The sequence below is a fragment of the Labrus bergylta genome, chromosome 11 (genome assembly GCF_963930695.1).
Source record: "Labrus bergylta chromosome 11, fLabBer1.1, whole genome shotgun sequence".
NCBI lineage: Eukaryota > Metazoa > Chordata > Actinopteri > Labriformes > Labridae > Labrus > Labrus bergylta.
In genome coordinates this window covers 30203781-30224721 of record NC_089205.1, presented here as the reverse complement: position 1 = coordinate 30224721, position 20941 = coordinate 30203781, and the positions used below count along the sequence as shown (strand labels likewise).

The 20941-nt window shown below is 41.3% G+C and overlaps 1 protein-coding gene across 27 annotated transcripts in view; it reads left to right on the top strand.

The window, feature by feature from the left end:
• Positions 1-20941, top strand: part of LOC114919286 (NLR family CARD domain-containing protein 3-like) — a 155238-nt gene that overhangs the window by 39765 nt on the left and 94532 nt on the right. For 22 of the 27 annotated variants that reach the window (XM_065960426.1, XM_065960442.1, XM_065960438.1 and 19 more), the window contains exon 1: positions 20686-20837. The exons of 2 other annotated variants lie outside the window; for them this stretch is intronic. The gene's annotated coding sequence lies outside the window, so the exon portion shown is untranslated. Of the gene's footprint in view, positions 1-20480; positions 20838-20941 lie in introns of those variants that run through there. 3 more of the 27 variants (XM_065960433.1, XM_065960428.1, XM_065960423.1) reach the window with 3 other exon arrangements.

The window sequence follows — 20941 nt, the reverse complement described above, 5'->3', positions numbered from 1 at the left end:
AAACTGGGGCCCCGGTCTGACACAACATCCTGAGGGTTTACATACAGCTGAAAAACATGAGATAACATGACCTCTGCCATCTCCATGTCAGAGGGAAGCTTTGGCAGAGGGACAAAATTAGCCATTTTAGAAAATCTGTCCACCCCTCTCCTCAGTTCTTCTCAAATATTACACAAGTGTCTATCAATCATTCACGTTTGTGCATTTATATGAATGCGCATATATAAATATATATATGTGTGTGTGTGGATGAGATGCCCGGAGATGCTAAAGGCTCTGGACATTGTTGGGCTGTCTTGGGAATGGGAATTTGCTCATCCAGTGTTTTGTGGACTTGGAGAAGGCTTTTGACCGTGTCCCTCAGATGGAATACGTGGTCCCGGGGCCGTTGCTACAAGCCATCCGGTTCCTTTATGACACAAGTGGGAGCTGTGTCCACATCCTCAGCACAAAGTCAGACACATTCCCAATGGGTTTTGGCCTTGCCAGGGTTGCCCCTTGTGTTTGTGATTTTCCTGGACAGAAACCCAAGGTGAAAAATCTCATCTCTGCTTTTTGAAGATGATGAGGTTTGTTGTCTTCCTCATGTTGGGACCTCCAGCAGGCATTGGGACGGTTTGCAGCCAAGTGCTAAACGGCTGGGACGAGGGTTAGCACCTCTAAGTCTGAGGCCATGGTTCTCTGCTGGAAAACAGTAGATTGCTCTCTCCAGCTGGGGAGTGTGCCTTACCCCAGGTGAAGAAGTTTAAGTATCTTAGGGTGACCACCGGGGCAGACCCAGAGTTCGCTGGAGGGATTAGAAAGATAGATAGATAGATAGATAGATAGATAGATAGATAGATAGATAGATAGATAGATAGATACTTTATTGATCCCGAGGGAAATTCAAAGCATCCAGTAGCAGGTTACAAAGACGTACATGACATGAAACATTTGTCACAAATTAACCACAAAACGACCCCCCCCCCATACTCATATATTAACCTGAAAAAGATTTAAAGAATACCTCTAGATGAATCAAACTTAAACTGTGCAATTAAAAATAGACTTATACAAGAAATGTACATAACCCGTGCAGGGATAAAAATATATGTGTAATTTAAAACAAGATCCTATAAACAGTTGAGGGAAAAAATCTGTAATTAGACCTGAATATAAAAAAAAAAAAATATTGACCTTCTGAAGTTGTGTTGTTTATATATGTACAGCAATGTTTTAAAAGCAGATAGTGCAGAGTTATCAAAAACAGACATTAAATAACAGGCAGTGCAAACAATAAATTAAAGGTGCTATGTAAGTAATTGAGGTGATCATTAAAGTGTCCAACTAGAGGCTGACTCTTGGGACAGCTGTGCAGAAAGGAAATGGAAAAAGGAAGATTTTAGTCCAAGTGTTCCATAACCGTAAGGTGTTGTACAGACGTATGGCCAGGGGGACAAAAGAGTTCTTGAGTCTGTCTGTGGAGCAGGATTGTGACTGCAGTCTGCCACTGAACACACTCCTCTGCCTGGTGAAGGTGCTGTGCAGAGGGTGGTGGGTGTTGTCCATAATGGAGAGCATTCTGTTCAGGGTCCTTCTCTCTGCCACTGTCACTGTCCAGCTCTGCGCCCACCACAGAGCCAGCCTTCCTCACCAGTCTGTCCAGCCGTGCTGCGTCCCTCTTCTTGCTGCTTCCTCCCCAGCACACCACAGCATAGAAGAGGACGCTGGCCACCACGGACTGGTAAAACATCTGCAGCAGCTTCTTACAGATGTTGAAGGACCCCAGCCTTCTCAGGAAGTACAGACGGCTCTGTCCCTTCCTGCAGATAGTGTCCATGTTTGATGACCAGTCCAGCCTGTCGTCCAACTGCAGCCCCAGGTACCCGTAGGTCTTGACCACCTCCAGGTCGACCTCCTCCGATGGAAACAGGTTGTAGATGTGGCTTGTTCCTTCGATTATATATCCCATCTAGCTTTGGAACACCTCGGAATGCCCCAGGAGGAGAGATGTAGTCTGGGTTGGTGCTGCCGGGGATTAGCATGCCCAGGCATCCAGCTGGGCTTGTATTTAATTCTTGAGGGAGTGTTGGGGGTTGATGGTTGGAGCCAAGGAGAACCACTTCTTGAGGGATTGAAAGAGCCTCTTCGGCTTCAATATTCCATGCATATCTTGTTCCTGGGCAAATGAGAGCATTGAGAAGGGCTGCAGCAGAACTATAGTTCCTAATAAAATGTCAATAGAAGTTAGCAAACCCTGGGACTCTTTTCTCCACCTTGACAAATTGTTGATTCTCCAGCAACCATTGTAACACGTGCTCTTCGCCTGGCTGGAGAAGATCAAAATTCATCAAGGTAGACAAAAACAACCTTGTTCAACATGTCTTTTAGAACAGTGGTTCTCAACTCATGGGTCGGGACCCAAAAGTGGGTTGCTGAGCCGTTTTCAGAGGGTCGCGAAGGTGTGCCTGGGGAAAAAAGTGTCAAAAAATCTATGAAGCACTTTTAAAACATGTTTGTTTTGTTTTCCTCTCTTTGTCATGTTTTGAACTGTCTGAGGTCCGAACCTTTTTTCATTAACAGATCTAAATGGTTGAAAAATATCAGAAGTTTGGGTGGGACTTTCTCATTAAGGAGTTGGTGATGAGTCCTGAGGCTAAACCAGTTGAGAACCAGTACCTCAGAATGTCATTCTCCAGGGACTGGAAAAAGAACTGCTGGGGCATTAGTGAAATGGCATGACCTGATATTCTTAGTGGCCACGAGGTGTGTTCAAGGCGGTTTTCCATTCATCCCATTCAGCCTCAGGACCCACCACCAACTCCTTAAAGAGAAATTGCGATCCAAATTTTAATTTATTTTGTACAAACCAAATTTATTTAAAGAGTCCATATTCTGCCCTTTTTGGGGTTCATATATTTAATCTATGTATCTACTAAAGTATGTTCACAATAGATAAAGTTCTAACAAAGTGTCTGTTTTCATGACCTGCCGCTCCATGCACCGGCTCTCTTCTGACTCTCTCTAAGGCTCTGAAGTGCCCACGTTCAGAGTCCCCACGTGTGCCCAGTCTGATCTGATTGGTCGGCCTGTGGGCTCTGTCGTGATTGGTCAGTCGCTCAGTACGGTTCTCGGAAATGTCCCGCCCCTTTTACCATATTGGGAATGCAGCTACTGGCTCCGAGGGGGAGCAAAAACACCGGTATGCAAACGGAAATGGCAACTTCACCAATCTGACAGAGAGGAGGAACAAACACAACAACCTTTGCCACAAAGACATGAGCACAACGTTTCAGTGTTGGAGGTATTTATTTTGCAGCATACGTTAGCCTCTTCCAATTTCACTGACTGGACCTACCAGCATATTTCACTAATCCAAAAATATATATCTTACTCGTGGCTTCACAAAGTTTGGCTTTATTACAATATGATTATTGGCCACAAATGTGTTCTGTACAATACATTTTATTGTATTTACATTAGTACTGTATGTTGTTTATTGCAGCGACTCACCTTGTTCTGCATTGTATATCACCTCCTTGATGTGATTAAAAATTCAATGAGCAATTGTAAGTATCAATGACATCATAGACTTACTTTGACTACAAAAGCCCAGGTGATAATCACGTGTTTGTTGGATCAATATCTCATGCAATAATGTTTCCTCCTTTGTCATTATTTTCCTTCTTATTGAACATTATTTCATTTTAATCAGTATCTTCTTCTTTCATCAGGAGAATGAATCCGCTGCCTGTTCCTTGTACCAAAAACATCCAGGACTGTTTAAACCCATATACATTTATATATTATAAATAATGATTTACATCTTCAAACAAATTCATTCTAATCAAACAGTTTCACTATTTCAGAGGAATAAAAGTAAACAAGTGAGAACATTATTTGTTGAAAGTGCTTTATTCTCAGCTAAGGTTAAAAAACATTTAAATGTGTAGAACTATACGTGTGAATATACAATGAGAAGTAACATTTTTACATCCATCTATATTGTCTCATACAGGCTGTGCAGACACTTGGCAGTGGTTGGAGTGGTTATCCTGTCGTGTGTCGTCCTGAGGATTCACCCCGAGTTTCCTGACCCGACTGGACAGTATGTTGGCTTCCGCCCGCCCCTTGACTACACCTGGACACGTGTCGAGCCACCCCTCCTTCTTTCTGAGAGTCAGGTATTTTCTGCAGCTCCTCCATGAATGGTTCTGGTTCCTGAAACACCTCCTCCAACACCAGTGCCATCAAGTCCCCGACATATCCTGTAAAAAAGTAATTCAAGAACAAAAATCTATTTCATAATGTTTGGTTATTGCTCATTTTTCACACTCATCTGAAAAATGAGCTCAGCTAACAATGCTATACCTGTTACCGCTTTAGATGAAAGTTGATAAATAGTTTAGTACTGCTCTAATTTAGAAAAATAGCATTACTTAGCATGTTAGCCGAGGCTTACAGTTCAGCTACAGACAGCCTTCACAGAACTAAAGTATCCAGCAGCTCAAAAGTTGTTTTCAAACAAATAAAAAAGACAATTAATGAAGCGTACTTACATGTTGTGGTTGTGAACTTCCAGAAGTATCAGAATCTCCACAGAGAGAAGAAGCTGAATCTTCTTTCCAATTCTGTCTTTTTCTCAAGCTAACGTGCATTAGCACCTTAGCACTACTGTGCTACTGCAGGCTGCGGCATATCGTGGGCGTGCTACAGAAGTTTAATGAGCGTGCAACATGAGTTGCTGGAATTGCCACAACGAGCCAATGGGCTTCGATCAGTGATCTCACACTGACAAAACGTCACACTGACAAATTTTTATATACTGAAGAGCATATAAAACCAGAAAAAGCAAAATATGACCCCTTTAAACCGGCCGGTTGATGACGCCATAGCAACTCCCACCGTTCACGCAGCTGATGATGTATCCATAGCAACTCCCGCCAGTCACACAGCTGATGATGTATCCATAGCAACTCCCGCCAGTCACGCAGCTGATGATGTATCCATAGCAACTCCCGCCGTTCACGCAGCTGATGATGTCTTCATAGCAACTCCCGCCAGTCACACAGCTGATGATGTCTCCGTAGCAACTCCTGCCGTTCACGCAGCTGATGATGTATCCATAGCAACTCCCGCCAGTCACACAGCTGATGATGTATCCATAGCAACTCCCGCCAGTCACGCAGCTGATGATGTATCCATAGCAACTCCCGCCGTTCACGCAGCTGATGATGTATCCATAGCAACTCCCGCCAGTCACACAGCTGATGATGTCTCCGTAGCAACTCCTGCCGTTCACGCAGCTGATGATGTATCCATAGCAACTCCCGCCGTTCACGCAGCTGTCTGTACCTTTGATATGATTTTTGACACATTCCCTCACAGGAAAAGCACAGAGGTAAGTTTCTGGGTAAAATAACAAATAAAGACGTCCAGGAATAACTAAAGCAATACTTTAAAGGTCCCATATTATACTTTTTCTGGTTTTATATGCCCTTCAGTGTGTTTTCCAAGTGTCCTGTGCATGTTTAGGCACATCTATTTGCAGAAATTCAAAGTCCGCGTAAATGAGGCTTCTCCTACGTCCTCCTGTTGGCTGTAGCTGTTCTGGCAGGCCGTCAACCAACGATCTTGAGGAGCTTAAGAGAGCTCAAGAGCTCCCAGGAAAGTAGGTGGTAAGTGACTGAGATTTACAGATAGATACATGCAGTAATATGATGTAGTGTAAGTGCACAGAGAGAGAGAGAGAGAGAGAGAGAGAGAGAGAGAGAGAGAGAGAGAGAGAGAGGAGCTCAAGGTGCCAGTTCCCCCGGTAGTCTAAGCCTATAGCAGCATAACTAAGAGCTGGTCTACACCAGCACTAACTATAAGATTTATCAAAAAGGAAAGTTTCAAGTCTATTCTTAAAAATACAGACTGTGTCTGCCTCCCGAACCCCGGCTGGAAGATGATTCCAGAGGAGAGGAGCCCGATAATTGAAGGCTTTACCTTCCATAGTACACTTAGAGACTGTAGGTACCACTAGTAGGCCTGCATTCTGGGACCGTAATGTTCTTGAGGGGCCGTACGGCCCTAGCAGCTCCTTAAGATAAGATGGTGCCTGGCCATTTAGAGCTTTGTAAGTGAGAAGAAGGATCTTGAACTCTATTCTAGACTGTATAGGGAGCCAGTGCAGAGAAGCCAACACAGGAGTAATGTGGTCCCTTTTCCGAGTTCTAGTCGAGCTGCAGCGTTCTGGACTAGTTGAAGAGTCTTTAGAGACTTACCAGAGCACCCTGACAAAAGAGAGTTACAATAATCCAATCTGGAGGTAACAAATGCATGAACTAGTTTTTCTGCATCATTTTCCGACAGGATATTCCTGATCTTGGATATATTACGAAGGTGAAAATAGGCTGTTCTTGAAATTTGCCTGATGTGAGAGGTAAAGGACATATCTTGATCAAATAAAACTCCTAGATTCCTAACAGTGGTGCTAGATGTCAGGCTGATGTCATTAAGGACAGTCACATCACTAGAAAAAGTCTCTCTGAGGTTTTTAGGGCCTAGCACAATAACTTCAGTCTTGTCTGAGTTAAGTAGCAAAACATTTCTGGTCATCCAGGTCCTAACGTCCTTAAGGCACGTTTCTAGCTGACATAACTGACTGGTGCCATCGGGCTTCATCATTGATACATAAAGCTGAGTATCATCTGCATAACAATGAAACTGTATGGAGTGTTTCCTCATAATATTTCCCAGAGGAAATATTATTATTATGCTAAGGTGCTAATGTTTATGCTCTCCTCGGAGCCAAAGTGGCTGAGCGACTGACCTATCACAGCATCAGAGCCAACAGGCCGACCAATCAGATCAGACTTGGCACATGTGGGGACTCTGAATGTGGGCACTTCAGAGCCTTAGAGAGAGAGTCAGAAGCGAGCCGGTGCATGGAGCAGCAGTACATGAAAACAGACACTTTTTTTTTAGAACTTTAGCTATTGTGAACATACTTTAGTAAGTACATAGATTAAATATACCAACCCCAAAAAGGGCATAATATGGGCTCTTTAAAACTAAAGCTTTGACTTTGGCAGAAAATACATCAATATGTTGACCAGGCCAGGCCCAGGATTAACCAGCAGCCAGCTCCACCAGGCCAGGCCAAGGCACTCTTTGGTTAGCTTGCACTTGGACAAAGCCGGCTGGCAACAAGCCAGAGTCACCATGCCACTGAAAAAACCATCGGCGATGGAGGAAGACGACGACATTAAGAAGTCGCTGGACTTTCTCTCGGGGGAGATTACCGCTGTCAGGCTGCAGCAGAAATCCATCCTGGACCTGGTGGCCGAGGTTAAGGCGCTGAGGCTGGAGAACGAGGAGAAGATCGTGTTCCTGGAGAGCAGAGTGGCCGACCTGGAGCAATACACCAGAATGAATGATATTATTATATCGGGGCTCAAAATAAAACCCCGGTCGTATGCACGGGCAGTGACTGCTGACCGTGACGGCGAACCAGAGGCAGTCTCCGAGTGACTGCTGACCGTGACGGCGAACCAGAGGCAGTCTCCGAGTCCTCGGAGCAACAAGTGGCAGCATTCCTACAGTCAAAGGGAATCGACTTTGACTGTAACACCATTGAGGCTTGTCATCCTCTGCCCCGCAAAAACAACACTGACAAACCGGCAATAATAATGAGGTTTGTGAACCGTAAACACAAAATTGCACTACTGAAACAAGGCAGGCAGCTGAAGGGGACAGATGTCTACATCAATGAACACTTAACAAAACGAAATGCAGATATAGCCAGGCAAGCATGATTATCAAGAAACAAAATAAAATACAATCCACGTGGACCACCAACTGCAAAATCTTCATAAAGCTGAACGGAACACTGGAGGAGGCCAAAGTGATGGTGATCAGAGACATTGCGGAGCTGGACAAGTTCCAATGAGGCCGAACTGGAAACACAAGTGAGTAAAAAACCTATACAATCGTGACACACTCTAAAGGAAATCATTCATCTACATCTGGAGACATTATACCTATAACCCAAATGATTGCTGATAATGAGAATCTGGAACTGAAAACATTGGAATACACGGAGCACAATTTACAAGACATGGAATACAATATCGACCCGGAAAATAACTTCTTCTTAAACATCAATGACGACTGCGGCTATTACACAGATGAACAGTACAATAAGACCATTAAGGCAGATCAGAAACTATCAATCATTCATTTTAACAGTAGAAGTCTGTATGCAAATTCCCACAACATTAAGGAATATTTACGTCAATTTGCACAACCATTTAGCATAATTGCAATATCAGAAACTTGGATCAACCCTGAAAAGGGTGTGGACTTTGAATTAGATGGCTATGAACTTAACTACAAGAACAGAGAGAACAAAACTGGAGGAGGTGTGGCTGCGTATGTCGACAAAAACCTTAATTGCAAGGTGGTAGATGGAAAGACAACTGCAATCGGAAATTTATTAGAATGTTTAACTGTTGAAATCTGCATGGAAACAAAGAAGAACGTATCGGTAATTGTTAGCTGTATTTATAGAGCACCGGGTTCCAATATTGATATATTCAAAGAATGGGTGGAAGAAATGTTCACAATATCTAATCAAAAGGTCATGTTCATCTGTGGGGATTTTAATATAGATCTGCTTAATCCCAATAACCACAAACCAACTGAAGACTTTATCAATACAATGTACAGTCTAAGCCTCTATCCAAAAATCACCAGACCCAGCAGGATTACATCTCACTGTGCCACATTGATTGACAACATATTTACAAGCGTTATAGACAATAATACAATAAGTGGATTAATGATCAATGACATCAGTGACCATCTGCCAGTGTTTATAGTTTTCAATAACGACTACAAGAGGGAAAAACAGGAGAGTACAGTCAAGTACAGAAGAGTACGGACAGAAGAGTCAATGAACGCTTTAAAAAATGAATTAATAAATCAAAATTGGGAAATATTATATAAAGAAGAAAACATTGACAGAGCTTATGAAAAATTCTTAGGGGTATTTAAGTTGTTGTATGATAAACATTGTCCAATAAGAGAAATCAAAATGAAATTTAAATGTTCAGATAGTCCATGGATAACTAAGGGATTACAAAATGCCTGCAAAAAGAAAAATACACTATATAAAGAACTCATAAAACTTAGAACCAAAGATGCAGGAAATAAATATAAGAAATATAGAAATAAGCTAACTAATATTATGAGAAATTGTAGGAAAGAATATTACAGCAAATTATTAGATAAAAATAAAAACAATAGTAAAGGTTTATGGACTATATTAAATAGTGTTATTGGAAATGGTTCTAGACTAGTTAAATATCTACATGACTTTATTGATAATGATATGACTATTGATAATATGGATGATGCAGTTAATGGCTTCAATAATTATTTTGTAAATGTTGGACCAATACTGGCTGAAAAAATCCCTGTTTCTGTGAGATCTGACGACAAGAATTATGATTTCATAGACATTAATCCAAAATCAGTGTTTCTAACAGCAGTGGAAGAGAGTGAAATTATAGAGATTGTTCATAAATGTAAAAACAAAACTTCTACTGACTATAATGACATTGACATGAGAATAGTTAAACAGGTCATTCAGGGAATTGCAAAACCACTAACGCACATCTGTAACTTATCATTTAAAACTGGTAAATTCCCAAGAAAAATGAAAATTGCAAAAGTCGTACCGCTGTACAAAACTGGAGACAAACACCACTTCACAAACTACAGGCCTGTTTCACTGCTTCCTCAATTTTCAAAAATCTTAGAAAAACTCTTGCTGCTGACAGACTAAATAAATTTATCAATAAACACAACTTACTAACTGACAGCCAATATGGATTCAGACCCAACAGATCCACTTCATTAGCAGTCATTGAGCTAATTGAAAAAATCACAAATTCCCTGGACCAAAAGAATTATGCAGCTGGTGTTTTTATTGATCTCAAAAAAGCATTTGATACAATAAATCACGACAGATTAATTAATAAATTAGAACGGTATGGTATCAGGGGGGTTGTATTAAACTGGCTGAGGAGCTATCTACATAACAGGCAACAGTTTGTGAAGTTGGGTGAATACACGTCATCTTGTTTGGACATTGCTTGTGGTGTCCCCCAGGGGTCAGTGTTGGGCCCAATTATTTTTATTCTCTATATAAATGATATATGTAAAACCTCAAATATTCTACAATTTGTGTTATTTGCAGATGACACAAATATTTTTTGTACGGGAGAGGATTTGCAACAGCTTCTGGAGTTAATTACATCTGAAATGAGCAAATTAAAAAGGTGGTTTGACAATAATAAATTATCATTGAATTTAAGCAAAACAAAAATCATGTTTGTAAATTGTAAATTAAATAATGACGTAAATGTTAAGATAGATGGTGTTAATATTGAAAGAGTGTATGTAAATAAATTCCTGGGTGTGACAATAGACCACAAGCTCTGCTGGAAACCTCACATAAAACATGTTAAATCTAAACTGTCATGTAGCATCTCAGTCCTCTGTAAAGCAAAGCATATATTGGATCACAAATCATTGCATATTCTCTACTGTTCAATGATCTTACCTTATTTAAATGACTGTGTGGAGGTCTGGGGGACCACTTACAAAAGCTCACTGCTACCACTAGTCACACTTGAAAAACGAGCCATAAGAACAATCAATAAAGCAGAATATTATGATCACACCAACCTCCTGTTTTTACATTCCCGTACTATAAAGTTCATTGACCTGGTTGACTATCAAGTGGCACAAATCATGTTCAAAGCAAGAAACAAACTGCTACCAGGTAATATTCATAAACTTTTTTTGACAGAGAGGGGGGTTATAATTTGAGGGAAAATTTAAATTTTAAGATGCTAGCTGTTCGCACGACTTTAAAAAGTCAATGCATTTCAATTGGTGGTGTGAAACTGTGGAATGGTTTGAGCACGGAGCTAAAGCATTGTCCAAACATGATCCAGTTTAAAAACATGTACAAAGCAATGATTTTCAAAAGGTACAGGGACGAGGGAGAGCTTTAAGAAGGAAAAATAACAAAAAATAATATACATATATACATAATATATAATATACAATAATAATAATAATAATAGTAATAATAGTATAGCAAATTGTATATAGATAACTTATAAGGAACACAGGAACTTAATTTAATAAATATTAATTATTGAGCTGTGGAAAAGGGGTAGGATTAAATAAGTTTTATACTTCTTCCCTCTCCTTTTCAGGCATAACAATTGAATATATGTAATTTTGTTTTTCTTTTTCTTTTTTTGTGAAATAATTTGAACATTGTTTTTTGTTTATTGTATTTTCGTGCTTTTCATTTTGTTTTGTATTTTTGATATGTTTGATTTTATTTGATATGTCTGAAATAAATGTAATCAAAAAATCAATCAATCAATCAATCAATATGTTTGTAAAATATCGAGCTAATGTGTATAATCAGGGGACGCTCCCCTCTCCCAGGCTCTCTGAAACACCGGCCGGCTCCGTGTATTTACTGGAGAAAATCGGCCCGTTGTTTAATCCTGGAGGGAGTTTGGGACTGAAAACCTTCTGATGTGGAGTTTGAGATTTTATTCACTGCACAGGTAAGTGATGTGTGATTTATCTAAAGCTCCACAGTGTCTCAAACTCACTTTTACAAACACCTCCAGTTTTCTCTCCTCCATGAGCTGAAACGGAGCTCACTGGACTTTATGCTTGCTGGAGTCTCCTGAGTCAGAGAGGTGTCAAACAAACCGACCTAATACTGATTATTAGTGAGGATCATTTCATAAAAGATCATTTAAAATGCTCTACTTTGAATAATAGTTTGTGTCTGACATGTTTTTAACTGAAACAAAGATAAGAAACTGAGTTAAATGATTATAATGACTCTCCTTACACCTCATGTAAAAACCCAGAACCTCTTCATATGGAAACTAAATATTTCAATATGTTTCATTTGTAAAGTTGAACTGTTGGACACAACACGTCTCCTACTTCACTGTAAAGTCTCAGTGTTTGTGTGTTTGTTGCTTTATCACGCTGTAAGTTTCATACTGCACCCTGATTGGCTCCTAACTAGTGATGACGTCATGAATCCTGCAGGTACATCCAGGTGTTAAACTGCTGCTCTTTGTGAAATCTCTCAGTTTATCACTCATTCTCTTCTATATAACTGAGTCTCAGTAGTTGACTATAACAGAGGCTGTCACACTGTGAGGAGAGCTGGCAGCAGAGACGTGAGGGCTGAAAGGGACAGGTGTGTGCAGGTGTTGGAAGCAGGAAGTTAGTTAGTTATTCTAGTTTGTCAGCAGTGACACTCAGGTACTGTAAATCACCTGTAGTAGTCCCTTTGTTAGTCCAGTCATACCTGCGTCAGGTTTGAACACAGACAGATTTGGATTGGCTGTGACTGACACTTGAACTCTGCTTTGATAATAAGTGCAGAAGCTGCCTGAGAATCCTCATGTTTGGACATTTTCTTCAGGATCAAAGTTAACCAATATAACAAACAGAGCTTCACGTGTCGCCCACGGCTAACTCACCGACTTCATGGAGACTTTTCACTTCATGTTTACGTCCACAAAACCCTAAGAATCATGGGAAGTGTAGTCCAGAGCAAGTTTACTCTTCAAACTGAGGTTAAGAAAAGAATATTGATTAAAAACTGTAAACTGAAGGGATGAACAGTAGTGAGTTTATAAATGATATACAGTATCAAAATATAAATATATTGACTGGATTCATGTAATGTTCACTTTTTATGTTCTCATGTTTTTATGAAGGAACCAGATATTTTCTAACAGTTGTTTCTGTTTTTTACAGACGATCCATGCAGGCCTTGAACTCAGCACAGGTAAGAGTGTTAGATGTGACTCACAGTGAACAGGAAGCTGATATCACCTCCAGCACACTCCACTGATGTATTGTGTTCACTTCATGATGAACTGGAGTTATTTCACATTGTGTCACCACAGAAGAAGAAGAAGAAGTCTAAATTCAAAGCAGTTCATACACACATATGAAGATTCACTTGTTTCTCATTGGTCAGTTCTTTGTGACTCGGCCTGTCTGAGACTTTTATGAGCTGAGCCAAGAGTCTGTCTCCTCACTACACTCAGGTTTGTTTGGAGGTGTACAGAGCTATACTGCCCTCTAGAGGCAGAGAGCAGTAACTACAGTCACAGCACAGGAAAAAGCATTTTAAGTTTCCATGGAGACAAACAGGTAGAGAGGCTGTAATAGGTCCATTTACTGTGTGAACATCAGTGATATAGAAGCTGCTACAACCACAAACTGTTGATCTACAGTCTGAATGTATCTCTGAGTCATATTTCTATGGAATAAATCAACACATCATTATATTTAAATCTATGATTTAGAGGTAGTTTAAGCACCAAATCACATGAATTCCCCTCCAGTCAAAGGTCACTGAGATCTATGCTAAGCTAGTTATCTTTAACAGCAGTTGAACTGTTCTCATCATGATCACATTTAGCTGCTGCTTCATTTAGTCGTGTAGAAAAACAGACTGAACACACAAGATGTGAGTTTATCAAGAATATAGTTTCTATTTCCAGATAACAGCCAGGGGGAGATCAGTTAGCAGCTAAGCTAGCAGCTTTAGTAGCAGCTGTAGCTAAGGCTAACTGTGCTATGAGAGCAGCTAGCTTAGCCTTGATGAAAGTTGAGGTGTGTAGCTTCAGATGTGTATTTAGCTGAATGAATGTGAAGCTGGCAGGTAGATGACAGATGACACAGTCAGAGTGCAGTCACTGCAGTTTGAGTCACAACACATTTAAAAAACACTTTTCACAGAAATGAAACTCTTCTCTGCTCTGATCTGTTTTTAAAGTAAAGCAAACGTGAACTCAGTTTGGACCAAATATGGAGTCACTGCGTTTAGTCTCTGTTGGCTCGTATGACCATAAAAACATGGAGAGACAGTAACCATCTGCTCCCTGCTCTACAGATGTGCATTAATAATGTGTGTTTATAGAGATTATTTGTGGGATAAGTTGAAGGAGGTAAACATGGAGGTGTGTGTGTGTGTGTGTGTGTGTGTGTGTGTGTGAAGAAGTTTTAACTGTGTAGCTGTAGTTAGCTACTGAAGCCAGCTAGTTCATGGTGCTGCTAATGTTAGCTTCATAATGTGCTCATACAGTGTTCAGGCCCTCATTATTCATACCTGATGCTTTAGTCACCTTCTGTTCCTCACAGTAACAACAGGTGTTGAAGCTAATGCTAAGGCCTGCTATATCTCTACAGCTATATTTACAGTGAGTGTGTCTTCCTGCTGCTCTGCATGTTTTATACGGTATCTTTGTACGTACCACGTCGTCTCTACTCCATCTGAATTCAGTCCAATCAGCAGCAGTGCTGTGTGGACGCTCTTTGTGACCGTCTCAGTGTGCTCTCACTTAGAACACAGGTAGGACTTATTTCTGTCTCATAGCTCATACTTTCAGATCACAGCACAGGAAGTGATGTCATCAGGAGGCATGGTCTAGAAGAAGCAGCTTCCTGTCTTACATCAGGATAAATATCATGGTTATAGTGCCCTGTAGTGGTAGCACACAGAATATATTCATATTGAAACTATGTGAATCAAAGGAACGAGTCAAACGATGAGCAGCAGAGGAGAAAGAGAATCTTCACAGAGAAATCACTGATGAGCTATGGAGGTGTACACAGCGCCACCACATGCACGCATGCTGCAGCAATTCATCCTGATAGAGAGGCTGAAAGCTGCAGCCTGAACACTCTTTGGTACGCTGTTCTCTTTCAGCACCATGTCTTCATCATCATCATCATCATCATCATCGTCCTCGCTCTTCTCTCTGCCTCAGCCATCGTGTTAGCTAACCTCGCTCTCAGCACTAAATGTACAACAAGCTGAGGCTTCATCTGATTGGTCAAATGTTCACCTGCAGAGTGTGAAGGAACGTCACGTCCACATTGAATGATTCGTTTTCCAGGAAGTCGTTTCCGATGACGATGGAAGATTTATTTTGCCGCCATGCTGACTGATCACATGATTACAGAACCACTTCAAACCAGGTACGAGGTCGACTTCATTCTCATTGTCTCGTATCAAATACTCAGTTTACAGGGAACAGGAGTTTTTATCAGAGCTAAAGTTAAACAGACATTTCAAAAGAAAAGACATCCAACAAGTTCAGACAGGAAAGAGAAGTAGTATGAAGTGAAATAAAGATGCTTCATTAATGTCAGTAAGATGATGATAATATTACACAGAGTACAGTCTACACCTCTTCTTTATGGAAGGAGTCATGAGCTAACACTTTTTTAATCTGGAGCTTTATGAATATATTATTATTCAATGATAAACAACAGCTAATGATACTTCATCATCATCATCCTTTGAATCAGGTCACCAGTTTTTAGTAACTTGGAGTTCATGAATCTGAGGACCTGACCTGGATCCTGAACACCTGGATCCTGAACACCTGGATCCTGAACACCGGGATCCTGAACACCTGGATCCTGAACACCTGGTTCCTGAACACCTGGTTCCTGAACACCTGGATCCTGAACACCTCTGGTTCCTGAACACCTGGATCCTGAACACCTGGATCCTGGACACCTTGATCCTGAACACCTGGTTCCTTTACACCTGGTTCCTGAACACCTTGATCCTGAACACCTGGTTCCTGAACACCTGGATCCTGAACTCCTGGATCCTGAACACCTTGATCCTGAACACCTCTGGTTCCTGAACACCTGGATCCTGAACACCTGGATCCTGAACACCTGGATCCTGGACACCTTGATCCTGAACACCTGGTTCCTTTACACCTGGTTCCTGAACACCTTGATCCTGAACACCTGGTTCCTGAACACCTGGATCCTGAACACCTGGATCCTGAACACCTTGATCCTGAACACCTCTGGTTCCTGAACACCTGGATCCTGAACACCTGGATCCTGGACACCTTGATCCTGAACACCTGGTTCCTTTACACCTGGTTCCTGAACACCTTGATCCTGAACACCTGGTTCCTGAACACCTGGATCCTGAACACCTGGATCCTGAACACCTTGATCCTGAACCCCCGGTTCCTTTACACCTGGTTCCTGAACACCTTGATCCTGAACACCTGGTTCCTGACCACCTGGATCCTGAACACCTGGATCCTGAACACCTTGATCCTGAACACCTGGTTCCTGAACACCTGGATCCTGAACACCTGGATCCTGAACACCTGGTTCCTGAACACCTGGATCCTGAACACCTGGTTCCTGAACACCTGGTTCCTGAACACCTGGATCCTGAACACTTGGTTCCTGAACACCTGGATCCTGAACACCTGGTTCCTGAACACCTGGATCCTGAACACCTGGATCCTGAACACCTGGATCCTGAACACCTTGATCCTGAACACCTGGTTCCTGAACACCTGGATCCTGTACACCTGGATCCTGAACACCTTGATCCTGAACACCTGGTTCCTGAACACCTGGATCCTGAACACCTGGATCCTGAACACCTCGTCTGTGTCTGAAATCACTCCCTATCCACTATGTAGTGGACACGCCATTTTGTAGTGCTGTCCGAATTCTGAGTGAGCATGGTCATACCCTATATAGTCCACTCAATGTATCCCACAATGCATTTTGAAAAGTAGTGTATGAGCGATGGTCACTATGCGAGCAATATATACCATCATGCATTGCGGTTCAAACAGAAGAAATGGCCGACAGACAGGACCACGAAAGCGTGCAGCGGGAGCTGACTTTTAAAATGTTCAACGATTGTTTCACTTTGGATTTCCGCTTTTCAGGATTATGAGACACGTTATAACTTGTATATCACAGGTACTATAATTACGCCTCTACGGTAAAAACCCAGCTAGCTAGCATTAGCCTTTAGCTATCTTTTAGCCACCATTAGTAGCATGTTAGCATTGCTAACTAGCGTCAGCGGTAAATTGCATTGGCATTTCACTAAAGTACCGGAGCAAAATTGATCTTATTCTGTTCAGGGACTGATGACGATGTAGCCCAGCTGATCCGGCTGAGGAGGGAGAAGGACCTTCAGCGGGAGGCGGTTTGCTGCTGCTGCAGGATGAGAGTGAGACATTTCATTATTATTAATAGCTTTCTTATTGTGATGTGTCATTATATTGGAGGTCAAATGTTCTTGACTTTTAGCTTTCTAGTCGGCTATAGTTATTCATGATTTTGAGACACTTTGTAGGCTATTGTGTAATATATTTGTATGTTTTTCTTTTACATTTTGAAGAACTTTGCTGAAAGACATGCTGCTGTCTGATCGAGTCAGTCCTGCTCGGGCGGATAAAAAGTGGGAGAACTTGAAGAAAACGTACAAGGTTTGTATTTGTTGTATTTAACTGTAGCCCTGGATAATTAAAGTTTAGATTAGAAATGGCACTTCATGTTCTCCTTTAGTATCTTCCTATGTTGTATTCGGAATCTGAAATTGACTTTAACATGTATAATTGTGCATAGCTAATAGTTGATATGTATGTGATTGTGTGCAGGAGCTCACAGGGAGTGGCACTGAATCAGGGGAGGCCACTGCTGGGACATGGAAGTGGTTCTCCCTCATGGATGAGGCAATAGGTGGGAGGCCATCCATAAGGCCTCCATGCCTCATTGCCTCAGCATGGGGAGAGAACTCTTCCATGTCCCAGCCAGAATCCCCTGATTCAGTGCCATCTGACACTGAGAGAGAGCCAGGGAGAGGGTCAGAGGAGGCAGAGATGTGGTGGTGGTGACAACATCCTTAACTTTTTGGAGAGGGCAGAAGAAAGGGCAGAACAGAGAGTTAGGAGAGATGAGGCCAGGGAGGAAAGGTTGTTGAGTTTGATGGAAAAGATTATAGAAAAAATGTGATACAATTAAAATCTGCACATTAAAATAAATGTTTTATGAATCAGTTTTTACCATCAACATCACAACATTGAAACTTGAAAGAACTGATTTTAAAGTAACTGATACAACATCTCGGCTAATTTTTAAGAAAGAAGGAAGAAGATTTTATAAATAACTGATAACTACTAATAACTACATATTTACAACTATTAACACTGAATATTAAACTATTTACATGAATTCAAGTCTTAACAAAAATATTGCTGTATTTTTTTCTTAATTGTAGTCATGATCATCCAGAGCTGGCGGCTTTTCAATCAGGGCTGAAAGAGCAGCAGCCATGCGTCCACGCAGCTGCTCCCCACACTGCGAGTCAGGCTGAAGCTGGCCGTCTCCATCATCCGGCCTCAGTGCCTCTTTAACTGGCTCAATTGTGTCGCCATCCCTGAGGCAGAAATTGTGGAGGATGGCACAACAAGCCACCACCTCCACAGAGAACACAGGGCTCACTTCTAGGGCCTTGAAAAAGACGGAGCGCCATCTAGCCTTCATAATACCAAAGGCCCGCTCGATAACTGTCATGATTTGGTTTTGAATTTGAGTGTCCCTGTTTTACCCCAGTGTTGCTTGTTTCCCTTGTGTGTTAATGTTTCCTAGTGTTGATGGTTTCCTAGTTTTGTCTTCAGTGTTTTCTGTTTTATTTTGTCATTTATTATCCTCGTGTTCTAGTGTGTTTTGTTAGACTCTTGAGTTCTGTGTGTCTTTAGTGTTTCATGATTTATTTTGTATTGTCCTCAGTGTTTCTCCCTGCCTTGATTGTCTTCACCTGTGTTATTAGACTCACCTGTGTTTGATTACCCCATTTCTATTTAGTCTCTGTGTTTCTTCCCTTCTGTGTCAGTTCATTGTTGTTTGTATGTCAGTTATCAGTGTCAGTAGATGTCTGTTTTCCTCGTGCTCTAGTGTTGCTTATGGTTTCCTCATGGCTAGTTTTCTACTGTAGTAAGTTGTGTGTTTGTCTTTAGCCTTTTTGTTTAAATAAATATTTTTTGTTAGATCTGCGTCTGGGTCCTCCTCTGAGTTTTTCTCAAACCCTGACAATAACTGAACGGGCCTTTGAATGGTGCCTGTTAAATCGAGCTGCCACTGCACCTCTCACAGGCTCCCTGTATGGTGTTATTAGGGTGACTGGCCGTGACACACAGGGATATCACCCAAAATACAGTAGCCTTCAGGTGGGAACAGGCTCTGTACAAAGAGTGGGCTATTTTTTAAAACCAGAGTCATGTACTGACCCTGGATACCCAATAAATATGTCTAAAACTTGACACTGGTGGTCACACACAGCCTGCATCTGCACTGAGTAAAACAACTGTCTGTTAAAATAGCACTGAGCGTCATCACTTGGAGGCTTAATTCTTATGTGGCAGCCATCGATGCTGCCAACAACACGACTGAAAGCCACGGATCCTGCCAGGTTTTCAAAGCCTGCACCAATTCTTGCAAGGTCATCTTGGGGTGGCAAGTAGATGACCCTGTTCTTTAGCCCGATTACTTTCTTTGATACCCTGTGTACAATGTCATGTACAGTTGAGCGTGGAATGTCAAAGGCTCGAGAAACCACGCGGTAAGACGTGGCGCTTACCAACCAAAACAAAAAAACAAGAATCTCCAGATCGAATCCCCAGCCGTGGTCAGATGGTGAGCGCAGGATGTCGATAAGGTGGAGTATGGTGGGTCTGGAGAGGCGGAAGTCAGGACGGAGGTCACTTTGGCCATCAAAATACATGGCCAGATCTGGAACATGGCGGTTCACTCTGCAGTACTGAGATTGATGTCTGAACTGTAAATAAAGATATTGATTCTCATGATATGATGTTTTTAAATGTAATGTGATCAAAAGGTATGTCAAAATGACTCAGTAGAAGATTTATGTGGCTACAATACTGTGACATGTCTAAGTGTCCCCAGGAGGGGGTGTAGTCTGACACTACAACTTTACATACTGTAGTTCCACATTATCTAATATAAATGCAAAGGACTAATATCATCTTTTAACTTACAGTTTGGCTACGTCTTGCTAGTATAGCAACGGCGGCACGTCTCAGTCCTCTCTGTCTTTCTCTAGTTATTCTGATTCTTCTTCAAATAAAATAAGTTGAATAAGAGTCAAAAGAAAAACAGAAATATTGATATTAGGTGGCATCTTTCAGAGTCAATCTGTAGCTTTATAAAGGCCGTTAAGTGATAAAGGTTTTCACAGTTTTGAAACGGAGTAACGGTAAAGATAAAGTCAGGCACGAGACACTCCAATAAGTTGTGGCGCGAATATTTGGTTGGTATTTATTTATTGAAAATAACGTGTAATACATTTATTCATTATATTTGATTAATGTGGAAAAATATGCTAAGTATAATATTAGTTATCACTGAAATCCATGCTGTTCACAGTGTTGATGACTGTAAATCCCCAGCCGTCCATGAGCGACGTCTTAGTTGTGCGACAGTGATTACGTCACTGTCAGCGGCCGGCGAGTGAGCGAGTAGTGTCCAAAATGTTTTTTTTATTTAGCTGAGTGAGTGCATTATATAGTCCACTACATCTAATTCACTATATAGTGAGTAGGGAATGAGTGAGTGATTTCAGACACAGCCCTGGTTCCTGGTAAGGAGGGCCCAGCAGCTCTTCCTTTTTTTACAGACCACTGCAGGACAACAGACTGCCTCAAACACTTTAAACTTCTATACACACAATATATCTGATATCAAAGTAATAAAGGATCTATCTTTGTAAATCATCTGACACAATAAACAAGCTTCCTTCAATAAAATAATAAAGCTGTGACCTTTGATTCCCTGTTGCTATGGTGATTATTAGACTTTGGTATTTCCTGGTGACAGGAGACTTGACTTTGACTTAGTCCTGTTGTGACGCAGATCTGTTCTCCGTGTTCAAGGTAAGAGACACTTTTTTAAATGTTTGAAAGACTCTCATTTAATTTGAGTGTAAAAGAGCTGTAAGCTAACAGTTAGCCACCGGGATCATTAGCTGCTCTGACTA